The sequence below is a fragment of the Ornithodoros turicata genome, unplaced genomic scaffold, assembly GCF_037126465.1.
Source record: "Ornithodoros turicata isolate Travis unplaced genomic scaffold, ASM3712646v1 Chromosome24, whole genome shotgun sequence".
In the NCBI taxonomy this organism is placed as follows: Eukaryota; Metazoa; Arthropoda; class Arachnida; order Ixodida; family Argasidae; genus Ornithodoros; species Ornithodoros turicata.
The window spans coordinates 2,255,284-2,269,773 of NW_026999345.1; the positions used below are offsets into that span (position 1 = coordinate 2,255,284).

Consider the following 14,490-nt stretch of genomic DNA (forward strand, 5'->3'; position numbering starts at 1 on the left):
ACCTCACATACCTCAGGCCTCACCAGTGACTTCACTCAGAGACCTGGCGCCCCTCAGACCTCATGAGTGCACTCACAGGAGGTCTCATGAGGGACACAACCTCATGAGTGCACTCACAGGAGACATTAGGAGGGGAAGACCCTCAGGGCTTGCGTTTGTGAGTGCCGTGAGGGTGAGGGCGATTGAGGGCATGTGTCTGTGAGGGCCATGAGGGTGAGGGCGAGTGAGGGCCTGTGCTCGTGAGGGCGGTGAGGGTGAGGGCGATTGAGGGTATGTGTCTGTGAGGGCCGTGAGGGCGAGGGCGAGTGAGGGCATGTGCTCGTGAGGGCGGTGAGGGTGAGGGCGAGTGAGGGCATATGCCCGTGAGGGCCGTGAGGGTGAGGGCGAGTGAGGTTTCACCAAAATGTCCACCTATGTTCGCCACATCAGTCAACGCGTCCACACACAGGCAGGCACATACTGTGTACGCCAAAGTACGTGTCTCGCCTGCGGACAGGCTGGAGCGAGGAGGCTGACAGCTGGCAAGAGCCGAACATTCTACCATTCGTGCAAGCCTTGCATCTTTCATCAGCAGCTTAAATCTGAAATGTACATCAGCCATCAAATCGGATCACGGGAAAACGGGAAACACCGATTCCCAACGTGCGCCAACGTAAAGGCTTCGGGCTTGACTTGGCTTCTTCCGGCTTGAGTGCCACGGCCTATGCCTAATCCAATATGAAATCCGCAGCCTCGCATTTGTCGTTGTGTTGTGTAAATGGAAGGTTGATGATCGGCGGCGTCTTCAATCTGCGGAAATCTGGTAATCTACATCCTGTCGAACGGTTCGCTAACCGGCATCATGTCGCATGTGTTGATCAAATGGCTTTCCGAGAACAAGTGGGACGTCTACCCCGTACGGTCCATCACTGATCTCGCAATTGGGATACGTCTCCTAACCGAACCGAATGCAATTCGTGAGCTACGCGGGACCATTGTGGAGGTGTGCTGGAAAGCCGGGCAAAAACCTGAACAAACAGAGCTTCTTCATTTTGGTGAGTGTCGATATTGGTGATAATGTATATAGCTGTCGTTCATATACGTAATACGAAAACATCCGGCGTCCGAAGTGACGGGTCTCGACGCGCTAAGTTTCAGATTATACCTACCATCAGTAACCGCATTAATGTGCGAACTAACGTAAACAGGACGGTTGTACCTGAACGCTGGGCTCACCGAGTCCTACTTGAACTGGCGTACTAATATTTGGCTTCTTTGACGACTCTGTTCTGAGCTGTGAGTTTTTGATGTCGGGTCGTGATGCACTCCAAAACTACTGCAACCCACATGCAGTCAGCTTTTGTTGCTCTTGTAAACGAGGATGGCGTGCTTTTAATTAGTACTTACAAAGGGATACATGTGAGCAAGGAAAAGAGAACTCGCAGCGAACCGGGCGGGCGGAAATGTGTATTGCTGGGTGGCGGTCGGTTTCATCGGTGTTTGTGCATCAGGCGCGATAGGATCCGATTAAAGACTTGTTACTTAACCAGTATATCACGTCATTATAAGATGCTCCGTGCCTGTTTAGTCAGCTTCTTTCACCTCTTTTGGCAGGGAAGCCCCATACTCTTGAGAAGAAGCGTAACAAACTGGTAGCCGCGTCTGAGAGTTCAGCGGAGCGGGATATGGAGAGCGCAGCGTCGCAATTGACAGACGATGTGAGCTTCTCGATTTGGATTAGTGCAAGCTGGCTTGTGTTGAATCAGCCACTGTTTTAGTTATGTTTTCGGCTCTTCAGTTCGTCGAATGGAGACCAATCTCCTTAGCTTTCTATCTTTTTCACGTGATTATTTCCTTTTTTTTTTTCTATCCTGATGTAGGTATTCTATTTTTCTGCTGATTCATTCCTAATTTCTAGGGTGGCCCCACCTCCAGCGCACAGAAAATTGCGGACCTAGAGGCAGAAAATGCAAGGTTGAAGAATGAAGTTGAAGTATTGAAGAGGTCTGTCGACGAAGCTGAGAGAGCATATGGTGAGCACCCCTTCTTTTGGTTCAGTTCTTTGTATGTTGCCCTACCTGCTATTTACGTTTTGATAATCTAATCTAGTTGTGGTCAGGCCGTCACAACAGTTTTCAGCCACTATATTGCCTGTTGTCTGCAAGACAAGTCCGGGGCCCGAACCAACCAGTACTTTACTCTGTACTGCCCTATTGAAAAAACCCATATCGAATAAATACGGGTCCCATATACAGGGTGTCCCACCGAAAAAGGGCCAGGGGCTAAAAAAAAGACGGAGTGCTGGGCACAAATGGAACCAATTGTACGTGTTTAGCAGTTGTGTGGTCTATCCAAAAATATTTTTTTCATCGCCCCTTGTTAATTAATTAGCGGTAATTAATTTTCTAACTTTTCAATTATAAAAGCTACGAAGTTGTCTCAATGAGAACATCTTATCTCTTCGGTCGCCTGATACCAAAGCCGTTTTCAGAACAAAAATCCGTTCGATAGATCGTTCACAAAAAATTCGTGAAGGAACACCATTTTTTTCTTTATTTTGTTCATTGCGCATCCTCGAAGACGCGGATTTCCTTCATTCCCAATGTGAGAGAGTGAAAGAGCACAGTGCCGCCTCATGCGTCGAAGATGAGTTTTAACTTGCGGAAACAAAAACAAAAAGAAATGTATGGGATGACTCTATCGCAACTGCCCTTATCTTGGGTTGCTATTTCTGTTTTCTTTTAATCTTTTTCCAGGACGCAAGAGGCGATAGTGTGCTCTTTCGTCGTCTCGTTTTGGGGGTGAAGGAAAGACGCGCCTCTAGAGATGCGCAACGAACAAAATAAAGAAAAAATGGTGTTCCTTCACGATTTTTTTGTGAACGATCTATCGAACGGATTTTTGTTCTGAAAACGGCTTTGGTATCAGGCGACCGAAGAGATCAGATGTTCTCATTGAGACAACTTCGTAGCTTTTATAATTGAAAAGTTAGAAAATTAATTACCGCTAATTAATTAACAAGGGGCGATGAAAAAAATATTTTTGGATAGAGCACACAACTGCTAAACACGTACAATTGGTTCCATTTGTGTCCAGCACTCCGTCTTTTTTTTAGCCCCTGGCCCTTTTTCGGTGGGACACCCTGTATATGGCATTATTGAACATGGGGTTATGTGTTATATGGACATATGAGTTATATAGACCATACGGGGTCCTCATATGGCCCGTATGAGCCATACGAGAATCCCCATATCCAACAATCCCGTATGAACGTCCCATATAATTCTCATGTGACCCATATACCCACATGACTGTGTGAGCCACAACGGAATTATGAGACCGCTTATACGGGGCGCATAGAGCATAAGGTGATGTACCACGTTGAAGAAGCCGCTGGTCGGGTAAAGGTCGTATGACGATACGGAGTAAAGGTTATACAGGGTGCATTCAGTGACACATCGTGGGGAACCAAAATCCACTTACACACAAAGCACCAAAGGGGAGGATACATTGTGAAAGCAGTACAGATCTTAGAAAAATGTAGGTATGATAAGCAGAATATCTTTACGCGAACATAATGGCAAAAGAACCAGGAAACTTTTCTCTGTTATCCAGTTTATTTGGCTTGTTACATTCAAGGGCACGGTTGTAAAAGCTTGCACTGCCATGAAGCAGACATTGGAGTTGCATGGGTGTAGTGCGCACCCCACCTGCTTTGCAGGAAACACAACTCAGTAAAAATCTTTGCAATGACCTGTAGCTTAACTTACTTTGTCTTTTAAGATCTCAGCGACGTGTGTGTTCATTTCCTACGTCAGGAGTGCGACAGCCCGTTTGTCTTGTGCACAGAAACAAATCTGTCAAAAGCGTCTGAAATTCGAATATTCCCCATGGAGCATCACATGTGACAACTTCACCCGATGTCAAGTGACGATATCAGTTAACGACTACGGCAACAACCACACCGAGTTCAGCATAAGGTAACAGGACTCACGAGGGTAGCCATCACACTGAGTGCATAAAGTAATAGGAACCCACATACTAGGAATGTTACCAAACAAACCGTGCATGAATCATGGCACAGCACGGCTTCTGGTCGTATCTTCCAAGGCGTACAAACAGAGAAACATGTCCAGACGTCACTAGCAAGGCACAAACACACAATTAGAACAGTCCGAGCCATCAATGCCACGCCGAAACACCCAGAACAAGAACGACGACAACACGCGACCGCACGCCTCCGGTGCTCCAACCTCGACTGAGCAGCAGTGGCGGATGCAGAGTGTGGCGTTGGGGACGCCACAGTCGCGGCGCTCTTCGTGCTATATCAAGAGAACGGAAATCGGCGCGAGCACGACAACAATGCTATCGGAAAGGGGACGTTTTCCCCGTCAAAACGAGACCTCATTCACCTTCCTACGCCAAGGAACACCCAATTTCGAAAAAAATGCCTCGCGCCCCATGTATAAGGAAGCCGCCGTTGCCACGGGATCCTAACTAGAGAACTGAGAGATATAAAAAGGTGTTGCAAGTTCCTACGCCTTCCCCGCTTTGAGTACGTGTGCCCATCAGAGGGAGGTTCTGATCTCCCGTGGGGTTCGAACCCAAACACTGAGACAAATGTCGCCGAACGGGGGTCGGCGTCAGGAATTTTCGGAATGACGCCCTAACAGCTAGAAATTGACGGGTGGCCCGAATAGAAAACTTGTAGTGCAGGGTACGGAGCATGCACATACAAAATTTTGGGTAAATCGGCCGTTAGGTAAGTAACTTACAGCACTCAACAGCGGGAAGCGTTTCGGGGCGTCGTCCCCCAGACACGTTGGCGTCGAAAAACTACAAAGCCAATATCTTATCTTGGAGAACGAAACTTTGCGGGCCTATAGGACAAACTCGATTGAAAAGAGCGCGTCGAGACCTTCAAAACTATCTTACAGACGACTATGTAGCTGCAACAGTGGCGGTTTTAGGAAAATGCGGCCGCCCGTCACATGTATTGTGAGGAGTGCAAACACGGAAACCGGTAACTGGAGAATCAGTAAAGTTCCAGAGCTGCGGTCAATTTTGTCACGTTTGTTACGTCATGTAGAGTAGGTTACAAAAAATGAACATCGTCGGACACGAGCTTCCTTCCGAAAAAGGACCCAAAATTTTCAAAGAGAGCTTCGCAAACGCGTCTTCACCCACAATTTCCGAACCGCTAAAGACCGGACCGCGGTGTGATTTGGCCGATCATAGAACTATTCGAGACCTATTTGGACACAAATTTTGGCGTGAATCCGGCAAACGCCGCGGTAGTGACGGCGCTCCGAATGTGTCGTATATGTGCTGATGGAAGCCAAAATATTCCACATTTCTCGGCTACCGTTAGGATTTCTCAGAAACTTCGGGCGTGTTTGTGAAGGGGGAGGAATGCGGAATCTGTCACAACAAGTAGCTTCGTGATAGGAACATTTTAGGCCTCTATATTAGACGCACAACGCCATCAAGCGACACCACCGTCTCTCGATAGAGACTCACTACTGCCATGAACTACAAGGGTCCCCAAGAGTCTTGAGCAGGCTACCCGTGTACTTCAGATAAATACCTGAAGAATCGATACTTTGAGTACCGGATAAGGTTAGAAAGCAGGACAAATCTATGTTAGGGTATAACTAATTGTATTCTTAGCAAAAAGTGACATCATCCAACCTGACCTAACCTAGTCATGTGTGTCAACTCGCGTGTCATTCGGAGCGTGTATCCTATTTCTGCATCATTTCCGTCCGTCCATTACTATTTAGTTCCTAACACAGGAACGTAGCAGTGAGTTTATGTATCTGCACGTTCCTCCAGGGCAGTGACACACATTTGGTTCGCACAATCCAATTTTATAAGGTAAGTGTGTGATGCAATGAAGTGGCCCATTTCAAAAACTAGTTTGGCATAATTGTAATCATAACTATGTGGCAGAATCAACGTTTCGAATTATGTGTCATGTGTGATTCCTGTCCCCCATACTATCCTAATGTGCATCATACGGCCCCATATGTGTACTATTGCTGTCACATACGAAGTCGTATGGAACCCATATTGCTGCCACATCCCTTCATACGGGTGAAATATATGTGATATACGGTCCCATATCACTTCATATGAGGCCCACATAAGTACCATATTGACTCCATATGACTCCGTACGGTACCCATAAGAATGCCATATTGCCTACATATGACTTCATAGGCGGCCCATATGTATAAATATAGGACCCATACGAATCTGTACGGGAACCATACAAACTGATATAGGAACCGTATGAGTCTCATACGGGATTTTTCAATAGGGTGATCAACAGTAAGGAACACCCCAGCACGGACTGCCTCACTATCTTCCCCTAAATACATCCTCTTAGTGGCACAAGTTATACAATACATGCTGTCTTTTTTTAATGGAAACATAGCCCCTCACCAACCGAGTAATAAAAGAAAAACCAGCGCTACTTTTCTGCCCCTTGAGTAAGAAACAGGTGCTACATAATTAGTAGTACCTGTTTCTTATTCAAGTAGCGTAAAGGTAGTCTCCAGCTTTCTTTTATCTCCAGCCTTGTGAATTGTGTGTTTCCATTAAAAAAAGACACACTGTATGTCATTGCTCCGTTTTGGTTTTGTTGTTTGTATATAGTTTACCCTGCAAGCGATTTAGGTTCTTGCATGACCACTATATTGCACATTCCTCAAATATTCCGTTACCAATAGACCTTATGCGAAACGACTGCCATCTATCGGGAGGAAGGAGCGCAGCCGCCATGTTCAAGGGTAGCGTCCTACAGCTGATCGTAGCCGACTGTCGTGCGTGGACGCTTCTCATCGTTTACATCCACTATAAGAGCTGACTTTTGCCACTTCAAAATGACAGAGTGGTCTTCGGACCTTTCTGGTCTTCCCGTGTTGCCTGTAGATTTCACAGAGCAGTACAGTGCGAGCAAATCTTCGTCCAACAAGCACAGGAACCGGAGTTATAATTTCGTAACCGAGTCGTACGTTCTTGTGTCAACACTACGGACGAAGAAACTACCAAGGTACGTTCTTTTCACACTTGTCGTTTCCACGCGCTAAAATGTCTTTTGGTGGTCTCACATACTGCATGAGATTTCGCTCGAAGTATCCCAAGCTTGCACGACGAAAGCCGCAGCGCAAGTGATAGTCTAGTTAGACATCGCACGCACATTTTATCTTCAACTTCTTTTGCACTTGTGGTGCGTGCATCACACACCTACAGAACGTCACATCGCACGCGCATTTTATCTTGAACTTCTTTTGCACTTGTGGTGCGTGCATCACGCACCTACAGCACCTCGCGAAATAATGACAGTGGTTGTATGCTTGTTGATCGCCTCACATGTGAAGTCAATCACGCTCATGAATGGTGTGCTCATCTAGCTCACCGTATTTCACAATTGTCCTATGTGCACAGGATTGCTGACACATATAATCCTTTATTTACAGTGCTGTCCAACCAAGTTACGCCGTGCAATGCAAATGCTACAGGAGCAAAAAGAAAACACAGGCGCCATACACAGTAAACATAACTCTATGTGCAGGGCCAGCTGTTCAGTACGCTCACTGTAGCTGTCCAGCAGGAAGCGGAGGGTACTGCCACCACCTTCTGGCGGTACTACGGGTCCTATCGAAGCTGAAAAGCCTCGGGTACAATGAACCGCCGCAAGAACTGGCACCAACGGAACTCCCACAAGAATGGAGGCGACCACGCACATCAATGGCACCCGAAATTGTTATGAATGTTAACTGGCGTAGAGTTGCAGAAGGTTGCTCAGAAGCCCCTTTGCCATGCAGGCTCTATGACACTCGTAAGCGTGTGCGCACGGAGGACCAAAAGCGAGAGGCCTCACAGACACTAGCAGTCAGGTTACAAGAAGCAGGTTGCAGTACTAGTCTTGTGGATGTTCTCGGTTCAGCCTCAAGTTGTTCGTATGTTGACACGAGTTTTGGACGAGCCCCCCGTGGCTCTACAATGGATGTTCAGTTGTCCCCTCTCCCACCAGATTATACTGCACTGGTTTCCCTTGGGAGACTTCATGCTGTACAATCTGGTCCCATACCAATCTTCACCTTATTTAAGGATGAACCACAGTGGACGCCTCCTCAAGATGTGGCTCACGTCTCGACTCTGAAGGTAATGTTACAACTTGTATACGGTTTAAATGCAGTGTAGCTTAAACTTGCCTGAAAACATCTCATTTGGACAATTTTCGCAATTATCTGCTATAATGACTTAAGCGGCCCTTGAAAAGGATGCTTTCACACTGTAATATCTGGAAAAATTTCGAAAAAAAAAAAAAAAGAAGAACATTGGCCGGTATGTCTTGCAGAATGTTGTTTGTAATAATCTGCATGGTGGCATTCCAGATTCTTCTTTTGCATATGAAGTGTAAAATTTCAGTTGCACCATTATTGCAGAGGACCATTCAATGTTGTGACGTGATGTGTAGACAATATTTGTGCAGCTGAATATTAACATGTTTTTCAGAACATATGTTTGTCAGAAGAAGAGGCAAGGGATATGGAAAGGGACACCAGGCAGCAGTTCAACAGCTCTCTATGGCAAAAAGCACGGCTAAATAGGCTGACAGCATCAAGATTCGACATGGTGCTGAGACGTAAGCAACCGTGGACAAATGTTGGACTTCGAAATGTTGTTCGGCCTAAGTCGTTTACGTCATTAGCGGTGAGGTATGGAATTTCAAGCGAGGGGAAAGCAGTTGCCAGGTACACCGAAGTGATGGAACGTCTTGGCCATAATGTCATGGTTCAGAACTGTGGACTAATGGTCAGGCCAGGCAGTCCCTGGCTGGCAGCCACACCTGATCGTGTTATTTATGACCATCATGAGCAGCCTTCATATGGACTGTTGGAGGTGAAATGCCCCTGGACGAAGAGATCCACGACTCTGGAGGATGCCCTCGAAGATTCCCAGTTCTGTATAGAAATTGTGGACGGTAAACCCAGACTGAAGGAGACCAGTGTGTACTACCCCCAGGTCATGGGGCAAATGTATTGTGCAAACATGAGGTGGAGTCACTTTGTTGTGTATTCTTCAGGATGGATTATCATTACACGTGTGGATTTTTCAGATTCAGCCTGGTCAGAAATGAAAAGAAAGTTGGATAGCTTTTATTTTAATGACGCTCTGCCATTTATTGTTCAAGTTGAGCAGGCAAACTGCATGTGAACTGTGCACGACTATTCTTCCATTATTTTTTCGACTGTACATTGAACACAGATTTATTTTTGAACAAATGTCCTTTAAAAGTTCTTAGGTTACATATTCAAGCAGGGTCAGGGATTACATGACGTACTATACATAGGGAGTGACTCCTTAACTATACATGCTCGGCATTTCCTAAGCAATCTAGTCAGTGTGCCTTACTTGGAATAAAGTTGGAACAGTTTCATCTGAATAGTCTTCACTTAGAACACTCAGGCACGATTTCACCAAACACCGGTTAACTTTGAACCGAGATCAAATGTTGCTAAAACTTGAAGTTACTGCTCAATTTTTTTTACAAACGTCAGTTGGTGACGCGATGAATGTTTCAGTGACAATAACTCCCTTTAGTGAAACACTGTTAAGGGATCGCTCATCCCTGTTCAGGTGTTAATCGGCGTTGGTGAAACAGGGTCTTGCGTGTCATGATTCCTTTACAACTGTGCAATTCAGCTATCTTTTATCAGAGATGATTGAAAGTTAGTCAGTATAACACACACAGTCCACAGCTGATTGATCAGGGGAGCCATTGTTATGGGTATGCGACGATCGAATATGTGGAAGTTTTTGATCCTTTGAATTCTGCGCTCAACGTGAATACGGAGTGACGCTATTGCTTCAGTTTCCATATTCCAAGGGATCTATTCAATAAGCGTTCCCCAAGGGCAGTTCATACAGCTAGGAGAGCGTAAATGCAGAATTCTCGTGTTCCGCTGACTTTTGGCTCAAGCTGTACTCCTGCACTGGTGTAATGTTTTGTGTCTCATGCTCTCGGCTGATATTCTTGCTCATTCACCTCCCTAAATGCTACTGCAAACTAAAGAAGCTGTTAGTGTACAGAGTGAACAGAACTAGGCCCTCGGCATTAAAAATGTGGTGAGCAGTGGAATAAACGTTTTGCACACACATTCCGTGGCCAGATGCGCACGAAGTCTGATGATTGTCGTAGCCAACCTGATACATAGTTATCTCAACTCGAATAGTTAACTTTCTCATTATTGAAATTGCTGGGCACGTTTAGTAACTTGAGACAGTGGTGTTCCAACATTATTCCATCTTGTGGAATTATCAAAGCGTGCCTGTATTCCAAAATAACCTTAAAATTTTCAGTATGATCTGCCTAGTTATGCATTTGGGGCAAGAACACTCTCAATGCGACGGAGATGCTTCGTGTGCCAAATTTTAGAAAGTTGAATTTCACTCTGCGGTACAGGTATTGAAGAATGGCTGTGTGGGCTTACAGTGGTTGACCTGCTGCCACCCTGCTGACACAAGCATAGGCTGCATCACATAGAAGTGCGGCATTCCAGGCACTGGATGCGTAATTAGGCGGACTATACAGGCTGTTTTTTTTTAAAATTAAAGTAGCACCTGTTTATAACTCAAGCAGTGCACCGAGAGATTTCAGTTTTCTTTTATCGCTCCCTTTTGACGTGATCTGTCTCTGTTAAAAAAATAACATTGTAGTATATGTAGGTTCTGACTTTCCAGGGTTAATGGCTGCCATAAATTCATGAGGGAAAAATTGGGTGCCATTGTTTTAGCTTAAAATTCATGGTGATATCGGGTGACTCATTGCTGGCATTACCCCGTCGCGCGTCCTAAGTGAACCACAGCTGTAAACAGTGGAGAGCGTACTTCGTACCTCCTCGTCATAAGTGTGTTCTTAGCTACCCTTTTGCAGTACAGATGTTACTCTGCCGAATAAAGTATAGGTGCTGGGGACAACTGCAGAACATTCCACGGGAAAAACTTTTGAGGTTGCGTCCAGCTGTGTTGTCTGTCATCGTTGCATCTGGCTTCTCATGGTGACACCAGCGACCACTCACTCAGTTCTTTCCATACTATGTAAGTATCAGATCTCTGCTGCAGTACTTGAAGCCTGCATAGCCCCAACCACGCTTATCTCCCACTAAGCATGTACACTGTCTGCCGGATGCTGCAATGGTGACATGCGTGTGTCACACAAACGGCGGACAGGGATAGTTACTGGCCCTCTTCCTGTAGTAATTAGCACTAGCAGGTGCACTTGAACAGGCTTCCGAGCGGCCCATGTGTACCCAGCCCCGCCGGGAAATTTCCCAGTAAGTTTTATGGCGAGTCCGCCCCTGCGTCACGCTAACTAACGTTATTGACCAGCGGAAGCGGGGATCGCATAACAATTGCTAACTGTGAATACCAAATATATTTTATTAACTTTTTTTATCCACGTGTATAACTATACAGGATGTTTTTTTTATTGGAAACACATTTTTAATTTATTAACTATAATAGGAATATTAATTCTGTTTTTGCATTCGATATGTACGGGGTGGCAGAAATTACGGGAGCGAGATTTCCCACCAAGTAGATGAGAGATTAACAAAAATTTACTACTTAACTTTTTAATTAGCCGTTTTTCGCAAAATTCGAGATAGCAGAATTGTTGGCCGGCCTCGAAAGCCTTATGCATAAGCCATATTCTATGAATTTTCACGCAATCGCGGAAAAGGGAGGGCCTTTAGTGATGCCAAAGTGTAGGGGGCCTGTGATCGCTGGCGTTATGTAACTATGCCATGGCTTGATGCTGTGATTGAGCATAATTTAGCTGCAGGGTCCCCGGTCACGTGTCATTGGTAAACATACCTTTACGTGAGAGCATTCGTAAGCACTGTAATAAAGTGGGGTCACTCCACGCAGGGTGTACCAAATTCGTCGCTCGACCGTCTCCAATTAAAAAAAATTGCCCGCTTAGAGCGCCTCGTCAAATAAACTGTACTCAATGTTGCAACTCAAAGTTCAGTTTCATCTATATTTTAGGACCCATCAAATTTTGAGTGAAGAGGTCTGCCGGTTTCAGTAATGAAAGTGTTTTTAGGTGACTATATTAAAAGTTGTGTGTATTTAATTTTAAGCATCCTGTATATAAGTTCTGGTTTCGACTCTGAAGTGCTCACTTGGAATCATAGTTGACAGAACATCTTCCTTAAACTGCGGGAACCACTGAGCTGGTGAGCCCCGTTGAGCAATTCAAGGTGGACAGTGTACCCGTCACCCGTTGCTCTGCCTGTGCTGGTGAGGTTCTTGTGAGTACTTGATTTGTTTAACATGCTGCCATTTATTTTTCCTTTCAGATTACACGTGCAAGATTTTCCCTGGAACGCAGACGTTTTACCTGAAGAATATAGATGGGTAGAAATCCAGCGAACCGGTAGAGATGTAGGAAGGGAGTTGCCTCAGGACAGAAGCCGCCGATATTTCGAACAGAGACTGTTCTTCTTCTGGGCACCGTCCTCATCATTGGCATGGTATTTAAAGGGTTAGGTGTGACGTGTTTAAAGGTTCATGCGAATTGTGAGTCAACAGCCCGGAGGGAAGAAACCCCTTCTTCCCTCCAGGCTGTTGACCCAGCTGAAAAGTTGAGTAATGTTGGAATATTGAACTCAACTTTTAATTTCTTATTAAGTGAACAGCATAGACGTAAGGAAATAACCAGAAACAACACAATGAACAGCTACAATTAATAGAGAGCCAAACCTGTGCACCATCCAACACATAGAGAAATAATAGCTAATCAATCTATCAAACGGCGCACAGACTTAACGCTGAAGAACAGAGGAACACGCGGCGACACGTAAACAACAACAGAGGAAAATAATCTATCATTGAACGATCATAAAATCGACCAATATACAATTTTAATTCTAACAATCACTACGAACCTTGATGGAGGCATCCAAGACGTAGAAAATACGCACTGTTTTCACTCTATTCCTCAAAGCCGGGAGACTTTATGTCTCTATCTATGTGAACATAGCACCGCGCATGCTTTGTCACTCACAGGGTTAGGGGGCTATATTACTTCGTCCAGCAAACGGGACGCTCTAGAGGTCAGATAAGAGAATTCAAAGGCGATGTATTTTATTGCGCAGCGCAAATAGATATCGATATCACTTGCGGGGATCACTATCTTTTCGCATCCTTTCCTTGAAACGGAAATCTTTCGTCAAAGTGGTTGACAAGTCGACTAAGTTTGTAGAGATGCGATATTATTATTGAACATGTAGAGAAAGTCCAAATTATTAATTGGTAGCAACGATACTCAATCAAAAAACGAGAAACAAATTTAATTACATCAATTTTTGTGATATCTTGCAACAGAAATATCTAATGAACCACACAAAAAAATCAAATGTGAAACACAACTCAGAAATATGAGGCATTCCCAACTCAGAGATTATTTTTACTTATCTCAATCGAGTGAGCAATTGAAACAAATACGACACAATTAGTACATCATGCATACATAATGTCCAACTCATAGAATATCAGCCGAATCTGAAACAAAACAATAATTAATTCAGACATATCATTTCGAAGCAAGCAGCATGAATACACCGTAGAATCTGTACAGAAACTTGTCATTTTCAATGAATATAAACATGATCAACTAGTGGATTCAAGCGATAAATGTGATGAAACCCGACGACCCCTAACACCAACATCAAGTTAGGGAGGGACGGCCTCTAGTGTGGCCTTGTACATAGAATCATTGAAAGCGCACATTTTCTCTTATTCATCACATCTTTTTGTAAATCAATTTCCATAATTCTCATGACATTTGGATATTAATAACATTCTAAAAAAATTTTAATCAATAAAATGAGCATAGATATGCTTTTAATTAAGTATAGACGCGCACTTGAAAACAGAAGACACAATTGTTCTACGTTGAAAAGATGGACAGATTTTGTACTCGCTACCATAAGTCATGGAAGGACATGATAAAACACTGCATTCGCGTGGTCATTACGTAGACACCCCAAAATTACCGTTTTTCGGCTGTCTGTAGAAGACACGATAGAAGATCCATTTTTAAGAGTGTAGATTTGACTGATAGGCGCAGTGGCGAGCGGCAGCCGAGACACGTCTTTATCGTCCCACGTGACGTAGCCCACATACGTGAGGCCGACAACGGCAAGCCCTTTCGCCATCACCACCACCACCATCTTTATCGTCGTCGTCTCTGGCAGGAGCATGACTGCAGATAGGTCGCCGCAGGAACTCCCCAGGCATCTGCGCAAGAGCGTCTGGGCGTGTTCATGGCTCTGCAGATGGGGATGGGACTTCTATGTCAACTAGCTCCAGGTCGGTCAAATTAAAACGTATTTCATGACGAACTTTGCAAGCTTGTTCGCAGATTCTGCAATTTGCTCGCAAAAGGCCGTCCACCAATCCGTCCACTGTGTTTGAAGTCACGGCCAGTTG

At 44.9% G+C, this 14,490-nt stretch overlaps 1 long non-coding RNA gene across 1 annotated transcript; it reads left to right on the forward strand.

Moving 5' to 3' along the window:
• The first annotated feature begins 7,739 nt into the window (after positions 1-7,739).
• LOC135373428 (uncharacterized) lies at positions 7,740-9,057 on the forward strand. The gene is made up of 3 exons (XR_010416460.1): positions 7,740-7,946; positions 8,021-8,151; positions 8,506-9,057. It is a non-coding gene; the product is annotated as an uncharacterized LOC135373428 (long non-coding RNA).
• Positions 9,058-14,490: the final 5,433 nt, after the last annotated feature.